We start from the raw sequence: 19,224 nt of genomic DNA on the forward strand, positions 1-19,224 counted from the left end.
CAGGCAATGACCATGTCCAGCAAGAGAGAATCTAACCATTGCCCCTCGACGTTCAATGGCATTACCATCACCAAATCCCCCACAAGCAACATCCTGGGGGTTACCATTGACCAGAAACTGAACTGGACTAGCCATATAAATACTGTGGCTACAAGAGCAGGTCAGAGGCTGGGAATCCTGCGGTGAGTAACTCACCTCCTGACTCCCCAAAGCTTGTCCACCATCTACAAGGCACAAGTCAGGAGTGTGATGGAATACTCCCCACTTGCCTGGATGAGTGCGGCTCCAACAACACTCAAGAAACTTGACACCATCCAGGACAAAGCAGCCAGCTTGATTGGCACCCCATCCACAAACATTCACTCCCTCCACCACCAATGCTCAGCGGCAGCAGTGTGTACCATCTACAAGATGCACTGCAGGAATTCACCAAGGCTCCTTAGACAGCACCTTTCAAACCCATGACCACTACCACCTAGAAGGACAAAGGCAGCAAATAGATGGGAACACCACCACCTGGAAGTTCCCCTCCTAGCCACTCACCATCCTGACTTGGAAATATATCGCTGTTCCTTCACTGTTGCTGGGTCAAAATCCTGGAACTCCCTCCCTAACAGTACTAAGAGTGTGCCTACACCACATTTCAAGAAGGCAGCTTACCCACCACCCTCTCATGGACAATTAAGGATGGGCAATAAACGCTGGCCTAGCCAGCAAAGTCCATATCCTGTAAATGAAAGCAGCCGGGACTTTCCATTTCCAGTGGGCCTTAGTGGCCCAACACAAGCCACTCTAAGCACTTCAGAATGCAACCCCGCTAACTTTGACACACATGCATTATATCACGTATGCACCGTGGGACAGTCTGTCACTGGTGTAGTGGCCTACGTTTTTCCCTCAACCCATTATATTAAAAAAATGGTTATCTGGTCAATTCTATAATTGTTGTTTGAGAGATCATAATCTGCAGCACAAAATACCCAAACAAAACAACAAAAACCAGCTGACAAAAGGAGCGGAGCTTTTAAGCAAACTGGACGATCGTCTCCCTGATATCTCAATATTCGAAATGCGGTTTCAAATTTCAGCCATGTCACCCAGGACACCAGGCGTTCCACTATAGGCAAATACACAGCTCTCAACTCCCTGGGCCCACACAGACCCTGAGCAATCAGGCTAATGGAAAGCAGACAGTAGAAAAAATATAATAACAACATGCATTTATATAGCACCTTTAATATGGTAAAACCTCGCAAGGTGCTTCACAGGCATGTCATCAAACAAAATCTGAGTGAGCCACATAAGACGACATTAGGACAGATGATCAAAAGCTTGGTCAAAGAGGTAAGTTTTGAGGACAGTCTTAAAAGGAGGAGAGAGATTGGGGGACAGAGAGGTTGAGAGAGAGAATTTGAGAGCTCAGCGTCCAGGCAGCTGAAGGCACGGCCACCAATGATGGACTAAAGGGAATCAGGTTTGTGTAAAAGGCCAGGCTTGCAGGAGCGCAATGATCTTAGGGGATGGAGGAGTTTTGAGAGGTGGAAAAGTGCTGAATGCCTTAAACCAGTCTTACCACTAAGTTAGATAATATATATATTGGGCAAGGTATCACTGAGGAATCATTTACATCAAGTTCTTCCCCACCCCTGTGCAAAATGCCAGGATAAATAAAATGGTTTAAATTATCACTACTCTATGAGGAGCGATTCCGGGCTGTTTCTGCTAAAGATAGAGGGTGGCAGATCTCTCTCTCATTCAGGAAACGCCCACCCAGGTGATGAATGCACCAAGTGCAATTCCCGACACTCTAACATGATTGGAACATTCAACAGTGACCAAAACTTGAACTCTGACCAGGACTAAACCTTAAATTTAACGGATTGAGATATGGAAGCTCTGAATTTTCAAAGTGCACCTAAATTAGTATCCGAAACAACTCTGACCCTTCCCCCATACCCAAAAATACACAGAGGGAATCTGGGCATGACACACTGGCAAATTTCTTCCCCATCTAGGGAAATATGGCCGTGCCACTCTTTTTCAGTTAGGACATAGGATAAATATGTATTTGAAAATATTTGCCTTGAGGGCTAAAAGTAGGGGGTTAGTATTTTGACATTCACTATAAGCAAAATAGATTGTAATTCATTTCAAATCATTGTGAACTGCACAACTCCAACACAACAAACTGCCACAGGACCAGTGCTTTTGACAGGTCAGAGCAATAAACTGCACCAATCCAACACTGGCAAAACTACCTGTTTAGTGTACAAGTTGGGTTTAAAATCTGGTTATAGCCAGCTCCCTCAAACATTTACCTGAGTCGATTCTCACCAGCATGGCTAGTGCTGAACCTCACACTTCTCCAAGTACAGTATTGCCCTCATATCCCTGCCCTGGCACTGTATCTCCCGTCAACCCCCAGACCTGGCACTGTATCGCCCTTCAACCCCCGGATTTGGCAACATATTTCCTCTCAACCCTCTGTTCTGGCACTGTATCTCCCGTTAACCCCCAGACCTGGCACTGTATCTCCCGTTAACCCCCAGACCTGGCACTGTATCTCCCGTTAACCCCCAGACCTGGCACTGTATCTCCCGTTAACCCCCAGACCTGGCACTGTATCTCCCGTTAACCCCCAGACCTGGCACTGTATCTCCCGTTAACCTACAGACCTGGCACTGTATCTCCCGTTATCCCCCAGACCTGGCACTGTATCTCCCGTTATCCCCCAGACCTGGCACTGTATCTCCCTTCAGACCCCAGACCTGGGCACTGTATCTCCCGTCAGCCCCCAGACTTGGCACTGTATCTCCCTTCAGCCCCCAGACCTGGCACTGTATCTCCCGTCAACCCCCAGACCTGGGCACTGTATCGCCCTTCAACCCCCAGACCTGGCACTGTATCTCCCGTCAGCCCCCAGACCTGGCACTGTATCTCCCATCAGCCCCCAGACCTGGGCACTGTATCTCCCGTCAGCCCCCAGACTTGGCACTGTATCTCCCGTCAGCCCCCAGACTTGGCACTGTATCTCCCTTCAACCCCCAGACCTGGCACTGTATCTCCCGTCAGCCCTTAGACCTGGCACTGTATCTCCCTTCAACCCCCAGACCTGGCACTGTATCTTCCTTCAATCCCCAGACCTGGCACTGTATCTCCCTTCAACCCCCAGACCTGACACTGTATCTCCCATCAACCCCCAGACCTGGCACTGTATCGCCCTTCAACCCCCAGACCTGGCACTGTATCGCCCTTCAACCCCCAGACCTGGCACTGTATCTCCCGTCAGCCCCCAGACCTGGTACTGTATCTCCCGTCAGCCCCCAGACCTGGCACTGTATCTCCCGTCAGCCCCCAGACCTGGCACTGTATCTCCCGTCAACCCCCAGACCTGGCACTGTATCTCCAATCAACCCCCAGACCTGGCACTGTATCTCCAATCAACCCCCAGACCTGGCACTGTATCTCCTGTCAGCCCCCAAACCTGGCACTGTATCTCCTTTCGCCCTCAGTTCTGGCATTATTTCATCCTTCAATGCTGTAGCCTCGTCTAAAAACAATTCTTCCTTTCTCACCTTATGTCTTTATCAATCCGACACAGTGGGACACCCCTTATGTTTGGAAATCCAATGAATTTATTCAGCAGAAAAGAAACCTGTAGCTCTGCTCCTTCCGGTCTCTTACCAATGTTTCTTGAAACTGCAATGAATCCCCATTTTCACCTTTCTCCCATCCAGTCACTTCCTCCGATGAGAAAATTGACCTGTTTGGATCATTTTCTCCACGAGTTCTACTCCTTCCTCCACTTGACTAATGTGAACATCATCACATTTCATCCCTGCCAGGTCTTTCGCATCTTATGCTCTCTAGTTCCCAGATAGTACCTCTAGTCTTGGTGTTAGCTTGTCCATTGTGGGCAAGAAGCATTGCTCCAAACTTGCTCCTCTCTTTATCTGCCTCTCCTGCAGCAAGTCTAATCTTCTTGCTCCTTAGGTTGTCCTTAACCCTCTAACATCGCTCTGTTACCATTAGGTTTGCAGCTTCTTAAGTTAGAATGCTCAGTTCTGGTTTAGTCCATGACCAGCTGCCCTGCTTTAAGCATGTCCATTCTGTGGCCATCTTCTTGCTGATGTTGCGTAGCTTTGAGGCTGAGGCCTCTGTGATTTATTTTTCATGGTCTTGCCATTTTCAAATCCTCTGGTTAATAGTAATGATTATTAAATGGCCTTTCATCAAATCTACGCTCAGGCAACCTAGCTTCCTTCCGAACCATTCCACTCTGTAGTTGATGACTGTTCACCTATGTCAATTAACTCAGTCTCATTGATAACCTCGTAGTGAAGGCACCCCTTGGTAGTAGTGATCATAATATGATTGAATTTTACATTCAGTCTGAGGGAGAGGAGTGGGTCTAAGACTAGTATTTTAAACTTAAATAAGGGCTATTATGAGAGCAGAGCTAGCTAAAGTGAAGTGGCAAATTAAGGGATAGGTGCATTGGCACATTCAAGGGGATATTTCAGAATTCAGAGAATAGATGCTTTTCAATGGGAAAGAAAAATTCCAAGGGGAGGACCCACCATCCGTGGTTAACTAAAAAAGTAAAAGATAGTATCAAACTTGAAGAAAAAGCTTATAATTGCGCAAAGACTAGTGGCAGATCAGAAGATTGGCCAGAATATAAAAAACAGCAAAGAATTTCTAAAAGATTGATAGGGAAGGAAAAATTAAGAGTACGAGAAAAAGCTAGCTAGAAATGTAAAGATATAGTGAGAGTTTCTATGGATATTTAAAAAAAGAGTTAACAAAGTGAGCATTGGTTCAAAGAAAATGAATCTAGGGAATTAATAATGAAAAATGAGGAGTTGGCAGATCAATTGAACAGATATTTTGCATTGGTCTTCAATATAAAGGAAACATCCCAAAAATAGCTGTAAATCAGGAAATGGAAAGGAGGGAGGAACTCAAAAAAATTATAATCACCAGGGAAGTGGTACTGAGCAAATTGTTGGAGCTGCAGGCTGTCAAGTCCTTGGGTCCTGATGGACTTCATCCTAGAGTCTTAAAAGGATCGGGTATTGAGATAGTTGATGCATTGGTTTTAATTTTCCAAAATTGCCTAGATTGGAAAATGGCAAATGTAACTCCTTTATTCAAAACGGGAGGGAAGTAGAAAGCAGGAAACTACAGGCGAGTTAGCTTAATATCTGAGATAGTGAAAATGTTACAAGCTATTATTAAAGATGTTCCAGCGGGGCACTGAAAAATTTACAGTAATCAGGCAGAGTTAACATGGTTTTGTGAAAGGGTAATCATGTTTAACCAATTTACTGGAGTTCTTTGAAGGAGTCACGTGCTGTGAATAAAGGTTATTGTGAAAAAAATAAAAGCTCATGTTGTAGGGGGTAACATAATGGCATGAATAGAAGATTGACTAGCTAACAGGAAACAGAGGGTAGGCATAAATCGGTCAGTTTCTGGTTGGCAAGATGTAACGAGTGGTGTACCACAGGGATCAGTGCTGGGGCCTCAACTTTTATAATTTAGATAAATGACTTAGACGAAGGGATGGATGGGATGGTTGCTAAGTCTGCTGATGACACAAAGATAGGTAGGAAAGAAAGATGTGAAGAGGGCAAAAGGGCAAAGGTCTTGCAAATGGAGTAAAATGTGGGAAAATGTGAAATTGTCCATTTTGGCAGGAAGAATAAAAAAGCTTATTATCTAAATGGTGAGAGATTGCAGAGCTCTGAGATGCAGAGGGATCTGGGTGTCCTAGTGCATGAATCACAAAAGGTTAGTATGCAGGTGCAGCAAGTAATCAGGGAAGTTAATAGAATATCATGTATTGTGAGGGGAACTGAATACAAAGGTAGGGAGGTTATGCTTCAGTTATACAGGGTATTGGTGAGACCACATCTGGAGTACTGTGTACAGTCCTGGTCTCCTATTAAGGAAGGGTGTAAATGCATTGGAAGCAGTTCAGAGAAGGTTTACTAGACTAATACCAGGAATGAGCAGGTTATCTTATGAAGAAAGGTTGGACAGGTTAGCCTTGTATCTGCTGGAGTTTAGAAGAGTAAGAGGTGACTTGATTGAAACATGCAAGGTCCTGAGGGGTCTTGACAGTCTGGATGTGGAGAGGATGTTTCCTCTTGTGGGAGAATCTAGAACTAGGGGTCACTGTTTAAAAATAAGGAGTCGCCCCTTACAGAGGTGAGGTGAAATATTTTCTCTCAGAGGATCACAAATCTTTACAAATCTCTTGCTCAAAAGGTAGTTGAAGCAGAGTCTTTGAATATTTTAAAGGCAGAGCTAGATAGATTCTTGATAAGCAAGGGGGTGAAAGGTTATCAGGGATAGGTAGGAATGTGGAGTTGAGGTCACAATCAGATCAGCCACGATCTTGTTGAATGGCAGAGCAGGTTCAAGGGGCCGAGTGGCCTACTCCTGCTCCTAATTCATGTTTGTGTGCTCGTATGTCTCCTCTTTTCCCATATATACAACCTCCTGTGTTCACTAGCCACACACATCCACTCCATTTCCTGATGATTCTGCACTACAATCAGCAACTTAAACTCACGCAACCCCAAGTGCGCTCTAATCCTCTTAAGGTACAATGGTTAAATCAGTGAATATCAATCTCTTGCAATCCTTTCCATAAGGTATTAAAAAGGCTTCAAATCCTCTGAAGACAATTTCTACACATCACTCAAATCCAAGCAGCCTCTTAACCTTCAATCACTCTGCTCTTGGTTGGTTTTCATTTGCTACCATGCTGTGTCTCAATATCTCTTTCCATTGCTAAAGCCCCAAGACCACCAAGCCCTCTCCTTCAACAACCCTGAACTGTAGAAAGCTAACATCCAACCAAATATTATTCCATATGCAGCAAAGATTTTCAAACAACCATCTTGCGCTAAGGGCAGGATACAAGGTAATGCCTGCCATTTGAGAGCTCATCTTCTCTAGCTTTTAATCTTTCGCTGCAACCCTTAACACATGAACACGATTATAGTCATTACCGCTGTTCCTTCTTCCTGAATTTGAAACAACCCACCATACATGCTGTTCTCACTCCATCCAATCACACAGTGAAGAAACCAAGAGTCGTAGAATCTGAAGGCAATGTTGGATCCAAGTTTGGCAGCGTATCTTATACTTCACACTGAGTGACTACTCCAAATGTTTCTAACGAGGACTGTCATTTCCTGAACATATTGACGACAGCCTGCAATAACTTGTTTGTGTACAACACCTTTAACATAGAACAACACTTCAGAGGGAAGGAAAGAGTTTGGACACTTGGTTCTTCTGTTACGTTAAAAGAGAAACGAAAGCTTGATTGAAGAAATGGGCATCAAGGAGTGGAGGAACATAGGGAGGCAAAAGGTGTGGAATTACAGCACAAAGAGGGTTCATTCTGTCCATTTTAAAATATACATATTATTACACTTGCTAACCTTTCATTATTTCTCCAATTTTCCCTCTCACACCCATTTATTTCTTAAAAGGTACTGACTCCCACTGAGGTGCAATTGCACAGATGTTTTTTTGCCACTTTGGAGTGGTCGTTCTCCATGCGGTCCTCGACAGTCTGCAACGACAGGATATTCCGCTACAGGAGGCATCACCATGTGCTTACACCTGCCCTTGGCAAATATCTGTGCACGTGTGCTTCCAGTAAAGATCACTGCATACTGATGAGGCACTTGCTGATTTGCCCTCTCTAACGTAGACATGATTGCATTGTTCCCTCCGAAATCAGCTAATACTGTACAGCATGCACAGGCAAACCTGCCTTACAGTCTGTTCGCTGCAGAGAGCCATAGTGATCAGCCAACACACTTCACACACATTTGACACATGACATCAACGATGAAGGATTAATGACCCCAACAATCAAAGCAAGGTTACCAAAAGAAAATACCACCAGCAAATTTTGGAAAAACATCAGCCACAGGCAATGCAATCTGTTCCAACTGAACTTCGCATGGGCCCAACCTGAAACAAGCACAATTCTCTCTTTCTGCAGAGATTATCCAAACACTAAAATAACTGGCCATTTTATGCACCGTAAAGTCCCAGTCATCAGACATTCCTCAAGTTGGGCTGTTCATCAATGACACAACCTCCCAATCACTGGCGTCCACCACAGGAACTGCTGCCAATGAGAGAAGCTTTAAAATTAATCGAGATAAAACCCACTGAGCAAATACATAATGCTCAGGCTGACTCACATCACTGGTGTCCAGCGGGAAGGCTTGTGACATGGCTCAGTTCCTACGTGACAGAAGCCAACATGATACTATTCGGGGAAGTCCTCTATTTCAACTTGCTGCCAACAAGACTTTTGCAGCAATCATTACCTTAATGCCTTAAACATCTGAGAAGTAAGATACAAATGTTGCACGTGAAGCAACATATTGTTCACTGCCCCTCATGTATCTGAAGAAAGAGTCAGGTCACAAAACACCGCATTAGGAGCTTACATTCATATAGCACCATTCACAATCTCAGGAAGTTCCAAAGCACAGCACAGCAAAATAAATATTTTTGAAATGCAGTCGCTATTGTAATGCAAGAAACACAGCAACTAAATTGCGCACAGCAAGCTCCCACAAACAACAGTGAAATAAATGACCAATGCCTCATCCGTATTTTTAGGTTGAGATAAAGTTCGGCCAGGACATGGGGGGAACCCTCCTGCTCTTCTTCAAAATAAAACCGTGGGATCTTTAGCGTTCACCTGACAGGGAAAACAATGGCCTTGGGTTAACATCTCATTTGATGGCACCTCTGACAGTGCACTGGATTGTATGTTGAAGTCTCTGGAGCGGTACTTGAACCCATGATCTGACACAGAGGTGAGAGGGCTACCAATCACTAAGCCAAGGCAGTTCATACCTCTGCGTCTGTGTGGAGAGGGGGTTGTGCAGGGGATGCAGAACCAAGAACATGCTTAGCACCCTGAGGTGGGGTTTGAGCCCAGAGTGGGTCTTGGCTCAGAGATGATGTGCTGAAGTGGGGTTTGAGCCCAGAGTGGGTCCTGGCTCACAGATGATGTGCTGAGGTGGGGTTTGAGCCCAGAGTGGGTCCTGGCTCAGAGGTGATGTGCTGAAGTGGGGTTTGAGCCCAGAGTGGGTCCTGGCTCAGAGATGATGTGCTGAGGTGGGGTTTGAGCCCAGAGTGGGTCCTGGCTCACAGATGATGTGCTGAGGTGGGGTTTGAGCCCAGAGTGGGTCCTGGCTCAGAGATGATGTGCTGAGGTGGGGTTTGAGCCCAGAGTGGGTCCTGGCTTACAGATGATGTGCTGAGGTGGGGTTTGAGCCCAGAGTGGGTCCTGGCTCAGAGATGATGTGCTGAGGTGGGGTTTGAGCCCAGAGTGGGTCCTGGCTCAGAGATGATGTGCTGAAGTGGGGTTTGAGCCCAGAGTGGGTCCAGGCTCAGAGATGATGTGCTGAGGTGGGGTTTGAGCCCAGAGTGGGTCCTGGCTCAGAGATGATGTGCTGAGGTGGGGTTTGAGCCCAGAGTGGGTCCTGGCTCAGAGATGATGTGCTGAGGTGGGGTTTGAGCCCAGAGTGGGTCCTGGCTCAGAGATGATGTGCTGAGGTGGGGTTTGAGCCCAGAGTGGGTCCAGGCTCAGAGATGATGTGCTGAGGTGGGGTTTGAGCCCAGAGTGGGTCCTGGCTCAGAGATGATGTGCTGAAGTGGGGTTTGAGCCCAGAGTGGGTCCTGGCTCAGAGATGATGTGCTGAGGTGGGGTTTGAGCCCAGAGTGGGTCCTGGCTCAGAGATGATGTGCTGAAGTGGGGTTTGAGCCCAGAGTGGGTCCTGGCTCAGAGATGATGTGCTGAGGTGGGGTTTGAGCCCAGAGTGGGTCCTGGCTCAGAGATGATGTGCTGAGGTGGGGTTTGAGCCCAGAGTGGGTCCTGGCTCAGAGATGATGTGCTGAAGTGGGGTTTGAGCCCAGAGTGGGTCCAGGCTCAGAGATGATGTGCTGAGGTGGGGTTTGAGCCCAGAGTGGGTCCTGGCTCAGAGATGATGTGCTGAAGTGGGGTTTGAGCCCAGAGTGGGTCCTGGCTCAGAGATGATGTGCTGAAGTGGGGTTTGAGCCCAGAGTGGGTCCTGGCTCAGAGATGATGTGCTGAAGTGGGGTTTGAGCCCAGAGTGGGTCCAGGCTCAGAGATGATGTGCTGAGGTGGGGTTTGAACCCAGAGTGGGTCCTGACTCAGACAAGTTTGCAGCAAAGCAAAGAGAAGAGGTGGTGCTGGGGAGTGGGAAAACAAACAAGACATTAAACTGGGACTGATTTCAGAGAGAGAGAGAGAGGGGAGGGGGCGTGGGGGATGGAGTCTGTCAGTGTCCGGGGGATGGGGCATCACAAAGAGCAGCAGCTCTGGTTGCTGCTCAATCCTGTGCCCCCGGGGGCTGTGGGGATGGGGGTTGGGGTTCGGTTTGGTGGGGGGGGGGGGGTTTATTGTCTCCCTGAAGTAACCCCCCCCCCCCCCCCACTCCCACCGCCGCCCCGCCTTTGCCTTCCACCATGTGCCGGCAGCAGGTCACCCGGCTCCCGGGGACTGAAGCGGGGCCTCTCCCCCCACCCCCCCCCACCCTCAATGTGTCACCGACATAAACCGAAGCTTCACTCCCCCCCCCCCCCCCCACCGGGGGGTCGGCACAAATCCAGCCCCCGGCTCCCTCCCAGGGCCCAGCGGTGAACAAAGAGATTCCTCCCCCCCCCCCCCCCCCCCACCCCCCGCCCGCGGATGGAGGAGGCGCTCACTTACCCGGTGGACGGCAGCCGGGCTCCGGGCTGAGGCTGAGGCGAGGCTCCCGGCGACGGGGGGCCTCCTCTTGCTCCCCCGCCCCCCCCCACTCCCTCCACCGCCTCCACCACCCCCCACCCCGCCCGCCCGCCCGCCCGCCAAGGCCGCTTCCCCGAGCGGGGCCCCGCTCTCACCGGATCGCGGCCATCGGCAGCCGCCCGGCTCCGGGGCTCGGCTCCGACACGGCGGGAGAGCGGGGGTGGTGGTGGGGGGGGGACTTGGAGAGGCCGAGGCTGCGAGGCCGCTTCAGGCTGTTGTCGGCGTTGGCGCGAGCTGCAGGTGGGGGGCGGGGGGAGGGAGGTCCGGACTCGGGCTCGCGGTTCTCCGGGCGGCGGCGGCGGCGGCAGCAGCAACGGCGGCGGCGACTCTCCCTCTGGCCCGATCCGAGCGGCTTCCCCGAGGCTGAGGGATTGATGGACCAAACCCGGAGTGAGGAAAACCCGGAGCGGAGCCGCCGGAGCGGAGCCTGGAAAACCCGGAGCGGATCCCCCGGAGCGGAGCCTGCAAAACCCGGAGCGGAGCCGCCGGAGCGGAGCGAGGAAAACCCGGAGCGGAGCCCCCGGAGCGGAGCCCCCGGAGCGGAGCCCCCGGAGCGGAGCCCCCGGAGCGGAGCCCCCGGAGCGGAGCCCCCGGAGCGGACCCGGGAAAACCTGGAGCGGAGCCAGGAAAACCCGGAGCGGTACCGGGACAGGAGTGTGGGGAAAACCCAGGGTGGCGTGAAGAAAACCCGGAGCGGAGCTAGGGAAAATCTGTGCGGAGTGAGGAAAACCCGGAGTGGAGCCAGGAAACTTGGAGCGGAACCCCGGAGCGGAGCCAGGAAAACCCGGAGCGGAGCTGGGAAAACCTGGTGCGGTACCAGGAGTGGAGTGAGGAAAACACGGGGTGGCGTGAGGAAAACCCAGAGCGGAGCTAGGAAAACCCGTTGCGGAGTGAGAAAAACCCAGAGCGGAGCTAGGAAAACCCGTTGCGGAGTGAGGAAAACCCAGAGCGGAGCTAGGAAAACCCGTCGCAGAGTGAGGAAAACCCGGGGTGGAGTGAGGAAAACCTGTTGCGGAGTGAGGAAAACCCGGGGTGGAGTAAGGAAAACCCGCAGTGGAGCGAGGGAAACCTGGAGTTGATCTGAAAAACCAGGAGCGGATTGAAGAAAACCTGGTGTGGAATGACAAAAATGCGGAGCAAATTGAGAGAAACCCGGAGTGGAGTCAGAAAACCCAGAGCAGAGTAACAAAAACTCAGAGATAAGCAAGGAAAACCTAAAGTGGAAGAAGAAAACCTGGAGCAGTGTAAGGAAATCCTGGAGCAGAGTGGGGAAACCCAGAACCGATTGAGGGACACCCAGAGCAGAGTCAGAAGCCCAGAGTGCAGCAAGGAAAACCTGGAGTGAAATGAGGAAAACCTGGAGTGGGAAAAGGAAGATCCAGTATGGAGTGAAGAAAACCTGAAGTGGAGTCAGAAAACTCGGAGCAGAGGAAGGAAAACCTGGAGTGGAATGTGCCAAATGCGGAGGATAGTGAGGAAAACATGGAGCGGAGACAGGAAAACCCTACGTGGAATGCAGAGCAGAGGGTGGGGGGGGGGGGAACCTGGAAGGGAGTCATAAAGCCCAGAGTGGAGTGAGGAAGCCCTTAGCAGAGTGAGGAGAATCTAGAGCAGAGTAAAGAAATCCCAGAGTGGAGTCAGGAAACCGGGAGCAGAGTCAGAAAATCCAGAGTGGAGTCAGAAGACCCAGAGCAGAGTAATGAAATCCCGGAGCAGAGTGAGGAAAACCCGATGCGGATTGAGGAAAATCCAAAGCGAAGCGAGGAAAACCCGATGCGGAGTGAGGAAAACCCGGTGCGGAGTGAGGAAAACCCGATGCAGAGTGAGGAAAACCCGATGCAGAGTGAGGAAAATCCGATGCAGAGTGAGGAAAACCCAGAGCAGAGTGAGGAAAACCCGGTGCGGAGTGAGGAAAACCCGATGCAGAGTGAGGAAAACCCAGAGCGGAGTGAGGAAAACCCGATGCAGAGTGAGGAAAACCCAGTGCGGAGTGAGGGTAATCCAGAGTGAAATGAGGAGATCCCAGAATGGAGTAAGGAAAACCCTCAGTGGATTCCAAAAACCTGGAGCAGTGTTAGGAAAATCCGGAGTGGAGTCAGAAAACTTGGAACAGAATGAGGAAAATCTGGAGCAGAGTACTGAAAACCTGGAGTGAAGTCAGAATACCCTGAGTGGAGTGAGGAAAACCTAGAGTGGAATCATAAAACCCGGAATGGAGTCAGAAAACCCAGAGAAGAATGAGAAAACCCATAGTTTAAAGAGGAAAACCCAGACCTGAGTCCAAAAACCCAGAGCGGAGTGAGGATAACCTGGAGAGGAGTAAGAAAACCCAGCGGAAGGTGAAGAAATCCCAGGGCGAGTGGGTAAAATCCAGAACAGAGTAAGGAAAACCCCGGAGCGGAATGAGGAAAGCCCAGAGCAGAGTCAGGGATTCTGTAACGGAGTGGGGAAAACCATAGTGGAGTCAGAAAACCTGGATTGGAGTCAGAAATCCTGGCGTTGAGTCAGAACATCTGCAGTGGAGTCAGAAATCCAAGAGCACAGTCACAATCCCAGAGTGTAGCAGGGGAAACCCAGAGCGGAGTCATAAATCCAAAGCGGAGACAGAAATATCATAGCGGAGTGGGAAAAAGACGGAGTGGAGTCAGAGATCCCAAAGTAGAGTCAGAAATCCTGGGACAGAGACAGAAATCCCAGAGCGGAGTCAGAAAACCCGGATGGTGCCACAGAAATTCGGAGTGGAGTCAGAAATCCTGAAGCAGAGTCAGGAATCCCAGATAGAACTGGGTGCAGAGTCAGAAATCCGAGAGCAAAGTCAGAAATCCCGGAGCAGAGCCAGAAATCCCGCACTCAAGGCGGAAATCCCCGGTAGATGCAACGGACACTTTAAAAGTAAGAATAGACAGTGGTGGCGGGAGCCAGGGAGATGAGGAACACCAGCACAGCAGAAATGCTGGGAAAAACGTAATGTGCACATGCAGGCTATAGAACAGGAATTGTGTGGCAAACGATGTTATAGCGAACCTTGCAACCTTAAACGGATATATTGTCCCTATTTCACTCGTGATGTCAAGTAGCTGAGTCAACATTAGGCGGGGACTTACTGTGGATTAACTTGTGTTTACAGAGGATGGAAGGTGTGTGAGGCTGGCCAGCGAAAACATTAGAGTAATCAGCTCTGGAGATAACAAAGGAACGGCAAGGGTTTCAGCAGCAACATTTCTGATGTTAGGAGCTGTGCTAAAAGAAGTGGAAAACCTGAGCCTCAAAATTCCCTGGAGCGGAGGAACACAGAAGGAAAAGCCAGGCTTCATGGGCAACTTGGAGAACCAATATTCCAGCAAGATGGGAAAATCGAGGACCAAAAGGCTTAACACAAGGGCAAACCAGCTGGAGAGTGACAAAGAAAATGCGGATTGAACAAATAGTAGTGGGAATGCAGTCACCGTGGTGGATGATACAGTGGGAAGAGAACTCAGAGAAACCCTGCAAGTCTGTATAGAACCCCTTATCAGTCAACCAAACTTATCACGAAACCATAGAAACTTATTCATCTTTTTCTTTTTTTAGGTTTAAAATAGTGCGTGATGTAAAACCCTAAAGCTTTATTCAGGCCCTATTGCAGTCACCTGTTAGATCTTTCCCATTAGAGATACTTACTTTCAGAATTTTGGGAAAAATAACAGCAACAGCTTTCTTCCCTTTACTCCAAGCTTTTTCTCCCACATGTGAGCGACACCCAGCTGGACATGGAGCTATTTCTCAGTCTCAATCTCTCACACCTTCCAGGTCCCAGTTCATAATATTTAGCAGGATCTACCTGCAGTTCAAAATCCCTCACAGCAATGACATCCTCCGAATATTATAAAGAATCCTCAGGTCATTTACCTCACAGCAGCTGCTTCCTGGCTCCACCCCTTCACAATATTGTCTCACCATCTTAACAAAACTGATCTGCCTTTGACCATCTGATGGCCATTTGTTAACATGTACGCTCCCTCATTGCTATCAATCACTGGGTTATACCAGATTAGGCAGGCAATGTGTGTTTCATCTACTCGCTTTCTCGAGGGATCAGGAGAGGTTGCATCAATGGATAGTATACAGTTAGCGGCACATGTAGATCTCATTTTCTGCATCAGCAACTTCTTTATGGGGATCCAGAGACAGCTGTGCTTCCGAACTACAAGCACAGCTGGGGGACTCCTCTTTAGCACACGTCAACAGAGCCGTGTAAGGTGATAGATTGTTGGTACCAAAGAGGGCTGGAGACTGGAACTTCCTAGCTGGTCTAACCCTTTGCAGCTCTCACACCCCAACAGAATGTGTAAAGTTTGATTAAAGATTTCAAAATGCTGTTCGGTTTCCCAGAGGAGAGATGTACAGTCATTGTAAAATCAATTTTGGTTCTAAATCTATTTATATAGGCTACAGTTGAGTGGGATTAGAGTTGATAGTTCCAGTTGAAAAAAATAGCACCAGCTCAGATTAGATGGGCTGAATGACATCCTGTGCTGAAAATTCAATCATTCATAACCAAATGCTCATCATGCAATATTTATCCTTCAACCAACATCATTAAAACATATAATCTGGTCATAATCAACTTCAATTGGTGGGATCGTGTTGTGTACAATTTGGCTGCTGCGTATCCGACATTACAACAGTAACTGCACTTCAAAAGTACTTAGTTGGTTGTAAAAGGCTTTGGGACATGCTGTGGCTACGAAAGCCACAGTACAAATGAATCCTTCTTTCTATCTGGATACCATTAATACTTCCATTGGTGCTTTTAATAGCATATTTCATGCTCAGTTGATGCTGTATTTAGTCAGGACTGCAAAGAAATCTTGCAGGTCTAGGGGACTTCCCCTGACATTGGTATTCTTGTGATTGTCCTGATGGAGTGCAAGATGAGAAGTTTTGACAAAATGTCTTTTTTTCAGCACTGCTCAAGTGCTGTACGACCAACCGACTAGTTCTGACATTGAAAATTATAATCAAATAGTGCAGGATTACAGGGGACGTCTCAGCTGAACTGCTCGATGAAATCGGAGAGATTTGGAAATGTAATCATCAGTCAGGATCACTGAAGAAAGCTCAGTATATTGACGAGAGTTGAATACTGGTTAATGGAAATCCACTGTCTGGATCAATATGTTTTTTTCTTGCAGAGTGACTTTTTGGCAACAGGGACAATTTTAAATTAATTTAAATACACGTAAGGTTAATAAATCTCTGTGTGGCCTGAGCACAAGGGGTTGGTCTCATATTACAGATTGTCTGTCAGAAGCACCTGACCAATTCCTCCAATTACTGTAAGTGCTTACAATGTTTCCGAGATGATTTACTAAAATGATACCAGAAGTGCGGTTACACCTATAAAGGGTGGGACTCTTCTCTAGAAAAGAGAAAACTGAGAGGTGACCTGATAGAGATCTTTGAGATTATGAAAGGGTTTGATTAGGATAGATATAGAGAGTTTTTTTCACTTGTCAGAACTAGGAGCCATAGCCACTAATAAATCCAACAGAGAATCCAAGAGAGACTCCTCTGCCCAGAGGCTGGTTAGAATGTGAAACAAGGAGTAGCTGAGACTTCCTGAGGTGAAGATAGATGAATATATGAGGGAAAAAAGAATGGAAAGGTATGTTAATAGGGTGAGATGAAGACGGGTGAAGGCTCTTGTGGAGCATTAAATTGGGAACACCAGCACCACCTGGAAGTTCCCCTCCAAGCCCCTCACCACCCTGACTTGGAAATAAACCATCGTTCCTTCATTGTCACTGGGTCAAAATCCTGGAACTCCCTCCCTAACAGCACTGTGGGTGTACCTACACCACATGGACTGCAGCGGTTCAAGGAGGCAGCTCACCACCACCACCTCAAGGGCAATTAAGGATGGGCAATAAATGCTGGCCTAGCCAACGACGCCCACGTCCCATGAATGAATAAAAAAAACATAGACATGAACTAGTTGAACCAAATGGCTTGATCCTGCACTGTAAATACCATGTGTTTATGTAAAATATGACAATATGGTATCATCCGTTTGGGCTTTGGGAACTATGTAACTTAATTTCTACCTCAAGTAGTTTAATAGATCCCACAAGATGTACTGAATGCTCCAATCTCAAGCCCATTAGCTATTTACTTTAAGGTGGAAACATTTCCATCAGACTGTACATGAGGACCTTTTGTGCTGCTTTGGCTTCTACGCTCAGGTTAAAAAGTGATAAACCATCACTCAACACTCCTTCCCCAAGAAAGCTTACAGAGATGGGGGTAAGAGAGGAAAAGGGAGATACCTTATTGAAGGGCATGACAGAGATGTTGGTAGGAGCAATGCTCTTGTTGACAGGTGGAACAGAGAGATGGTTCAGGAAACATCAGGAGTTTGACTTTGTTGGGAGATTTTTGTTGAGCCTATACCCATTGGGGTTTAGAATAATGAGAGGCGATCGAACTGCAATATATAAGATCCTGAGGGGATTTGATAGGGTGAATACTGGAAGGATGATTCCATTTGAGGGAGAGACTAGAACCAGGGGACACAGTTTAAGGATAAGAGGTCTACCATTTAAGGCAGAGGTGAGGAGATTTTTTTTTCTCAAAGGCTTGTTAGTATGTGGAATTTTCTTCCCTAGAAAGCAGTGGAGGCTGGGTCATTGAATTTATTCAAGGCAGAATGAGATAGATTGTTGATAGACAAGGGAGTCAAGGGTTATGGGGGGCAGACAGCCAAGTGGAGTTGGGACCACAACCAGACCAGCCATGATCTTATTGAATGGCAGAGCAGGCTCAAAGGGCTGAATGGCCTACTTCTACTTCCAAGCCCTATGTCCCTCTGAGAGATAACCTGTTGAACAGCAGGAAGGGCCAGTCCCTGGAGCAAGATCAAGATAGAGACAGAAAGTCAGTCAGTCAGCAAGAGAAGGCACAGTGCATAGATAGATGTAGGACCATTGTAGAGTCACAGGCCTGAACAGAGACCTCGGGACCATCATCAGTTAGATAACTGAGATGCTGGAAATGTGACCTAGATAAACCCAGGGGAAAATACTTTTTATCCACAACATCACATCACAAAGAATCTTTTCAAGTTGGACCATGGACAAGACAATTATCCCTAATGTGTTGGTTAGAGGGTTGGTCAAAATGTTGCAGTTGGCATTGGGATGGAATCGATGGATGCTTGTGCTCTATTTGATGGTGCAGCCAATAGCACATCCCCTTCAGTGAGAACATGGATTTTAATGTGTCAAAGGACAAATGTGTGTCAAGTGGAGGTTTATCAGCAGAGTTCGTTAGCTCTGAAGAACTGCCTTCATGGGCAGAATTTTATGTTCTCCCGCCTGCAGGTTTCTAGGCGGGGGTGTCTGTAAAATTCGTCATATGGCCTTCCCACTGAGCTCTCACCTGCCCGACCTCTCCACAATTGTATGGTGGGACTGGTGAGGCCTATGCAGGCTCCCCTCCGTGTTAAGGCCCTTATTGCCCCAATTAAGGCCCTTAAGTGAGCAATTAATGACCACTTAAGGGTGGTTTCCCACCCAGCCTCAATTTTCAGGCTGGCAGGAGGAGTTGAGGGGCAGGGGGGGGAGCCCAAAAAGTTCAGGTCTCGGGCAGGAAGGCGGGGGAGGGGGGGGCGGGGGAGGGGGGGTGGGGGTGTGTGGTCACCTCCATCAACAGCCACCTTTTAACATCAGGCACCCTCCCCAAAAAGTCTGGCTGCTGTGGCTGTTTCCTCCCACACTGGCCTCTCCGTCAACACCCCCACTCCCCCCAACTGCCCAGCCCCCACCGCCCCACCCCCCCACCAGCTTCACCTCTGGACCCCGCCCTGAGACCCCCAAAACTTATCTGGCCCTGGACTTCCGGGGCATAGGCTGTGGTGGCTGCTTGCAGTCCCAGTCCTGTCCACCGCAGCTACTGGCCCTGCTGGGGCTAGAGAGATGCCAGTCAAACAGATTGGCAGGCAGCTCTCTGAGGCGGGATTTCCTCCCGACTGAGGACCAGAAGCGCTGAGGGTCTGAGGTTCAGAATGCTCTTTGGAGCATTAATTGGCTGCGCGGAAGGCCATATTGGGGAAGGGAAAGCATGCCATCCAAAAAATGCTGGCCCCTGTGACCGAACGTAAAATATTGTCAATAATGGAGCAAAAGCCTGGAGTAGGAATATAATGGGCCTTAACCAGAGGTGGTGAACCATAATAAATCTTGAGCCCATAAGACGCTGTACTACGAACTCTAGATCTAATTTCAACATGAAAGTGTTATAATTCTTCCTGGAATGTCATGAATTTTTCAGTATTGCTCCATTGTTCAACACTTGTCCCATCCTTCTCGGTGCGCTGC

At 48.4% G+C, this 19,224-nt stretch overlaps 1 protein-coding gene across 3 annotated transcripts in view; it reads right to left on the reverse strand.

Annotated features, from left to right (window-relative positions):
• LOC144670116 (zinc finger protein 609-like) overlaps window positions 1–10,901 on the reverse strand; it is a 176,592-nt gene extending 165,691 nt beyond the window's left edge. For all 3 annotated transcript variants that reach the window (XM_078532550.1, XM_078532549.1, XM_078532548.1), the window contains exon 1: window positions 10,790–10,901. The gene's annotated coding sequence lies outside the window, so the exon portion shown is untranslated. The remainder of the gene's footprint in view (window positions 1–10,789) is intronic.
• Window positions 10,902–19,224: the final 8,323 nt, after the last annotated feature.

Source organism: Cetorhinus maximus, chromosome 30 (assembly GCF_964194155.1).
Source record: "Cetorhinus maximus chromosome 30, sCetMax3.hap1.1, whole genome shotgun sequence".
NCBI lineage: Eukaryota > Metazoa > Chordata > Chondrichthyes > Lamniformes > Cetorhinidae > Cetorhinus > Cetorhinus maximus.